The 1,913-nt window shown below is 40.8% G+C and overlaps 1 non-coding gene across 1 annotated transcript; it reads right to left on the reverse strand.

Moving 5' to 3' along the window:
• Positions 1–1,575: 1,575 nt before the first annotated feature.
• On the reverse strand, positions 1,576–1,694 carry LOC116092842. Its single transcript, XR_004119531.1, has one exon. It is a non-coding gene; the product is annotated as a 5S ribosomal RNA (ribosomal RNA).
• Between the last annotated feature and the right edge of the window lie 219 nt (positions 1,695–1,913).

A 1,913-nucleotide genomic window follows, 5' to 3' on the forward strand; every position in this document is an offset into this window, starting at 1 on the left:
CTGGCAAAGAGAATGCACAGTTCTAAAGATGTGTCAGATCATGCCGCAGGGTTAGACTAAAGCCTGGACAATGATTGGTCAGTGGGGAGTGGACCACACATGGACTGGACAGCTTAGATGTCCACCTACTCGTCCCTCTATTTAAACTTTGATCTTACTTCCTCACCCTGAACGTAGCCATGAGGGAGACTGGATCTCCTGGTCCTTCTTATCAATGTGGTTGCATTAAATAAATCACAGTTTTCAGCTTCTTACTATTATTTGACTGTTTTAATTGGCTCCTAAAGTTTGGGTGGCTGAACTTGACCTCTTTGGTATAAACCCATATCACCAAATACGATAGCACAAATACTTTATTATGAATTCCTTTACTCTTTCCTCAATTCTTTGTGTATTCAAACCAAAACTCATGTCATTACCCTAAGAGTTACAGATTCTGCTTCTCACAATTATTTATCTCTTTGGTGTATTTGGGAGAGGTGGCCAAGCCTAGTCCATTGCACTTATAGAAGATGGATTTTTGCCCCCAAACTCCAATAACAAAACAGAAGCAATAAATTCTATAGTTATTTCTCAGATTAAATTATTGGGATGTGTGACAAATTTAATATAGAGAGTGAGGGAAAATGGATAGCTGGGGAATCCCTGGGGATTCTGGATTAGGCTGCAGATGGATAGAAAGGGGCTTTTGACCCCTTGATAGGAGAGTAAGGGAGTGAAGCTGGCCAGGGAGAGGTGTTAGAGACTCTGGAGGAGACCTCAGCCTACAATCATAGTGTGCAGAATGACTATTGAACTGTATAGACAGCTCTGTGCCCCTGAGGAACTTCAGCAAGGAGAGCAGTGCTTGCTGCAGTACAGTGAAGACAGGAGAAAAAGAAGCCATCTGGGTTAAACAAGTCTCACCTTGGTTGTAGACCATTACTGGCAATTACCTTTTCCAACTCCACTTCTATTTCCTTACTTGACAAAAGGGCTTTCAAGTCTACCTTTGTGCCTCCAAATCCTGAAGGTCTCATTCTGTTCCCTAAGTAGTCTTTCTAAATCTTTGCCCTAGGGAATTTACCTGAGAAATTTGATAAGTACCTCCAAGACGAATGGCCCAGGGCTGGTTTGAAGCTCACGTCAGCACATACCTTCCTTTATGGCATACTCCTAAGACCAGATCAAGAAATACTTTATTTTGCTTTTACTGAGTTTCTTTATAGTAGGAACTCAGAGAAGGATGAGAACACCAGAGAACTGTGAAGCCTGAAGAAAGAAGGATTCCAGGGGGAATAAGGACAATAGTCACCATTAGCAGATGTAGAGAACTCCTGTCTCTTCTATAGTGTGTACCTCCAGGTCCCAGAGGCAAGGGAATGACTCAATCAGCTAATGTAGAGAGCTTATGTATCATTTTGGTGAACTGACATTAGAAGCAGACCATCACCTTCAAAATGAGTCAGTTCGTTGCAATGAATGTTGTTCTATTGGCAAGTCATATTAACAACAGAAATAAATACAACCCGCACAGTAGGTTTTTGTTTTTATAGATATTTTTTACACTTTATTTTTTTATTTATAATTTTCTTAAGCCTACAGCACCCGGTATTCGCAGGTGGTCTCCCATCCAAGTACTAACCAGGCCCTACCCTGTTTAGCTTCCGAGATCAGACAAGATTGGGCGCGTTCAGGGTGGTATGGCCGTAGACTTTTTTACACTTTAAAGACATGGGAAGTCCTTATAATTTCATATAGATTGGAATTTGTAGATTACTAATTACTTTTGAGGAAAAAGAGAAAAGACACTGGTTGGAATCAACAGTTTTTTCAGTTCAGGTCACTTGCAAGTTTCAGCCAAGTGATGGATATGCTACATAGCAGTTACATTTTCTCCTAGGGAGCTTTAAAGAGTCAACAAAATGGCTCAT

Source organism: Mastomys coucha, unplaced genomic scaffold, assembly GCF_008632895.1.
Source record: "Mastomys coucha isolate ucsf_1 unplaced genomic scaffold, UCSF_Mcou_1 pScaffold15, whole genome shotgun sequence".
Classification (NCBI taxonomy): domain Eukaryota; kingdom Metazoa; phylum Chordata; class Mammalia; order Rodentia; family Muridae; genus Mastomys; species Mastomys coucha.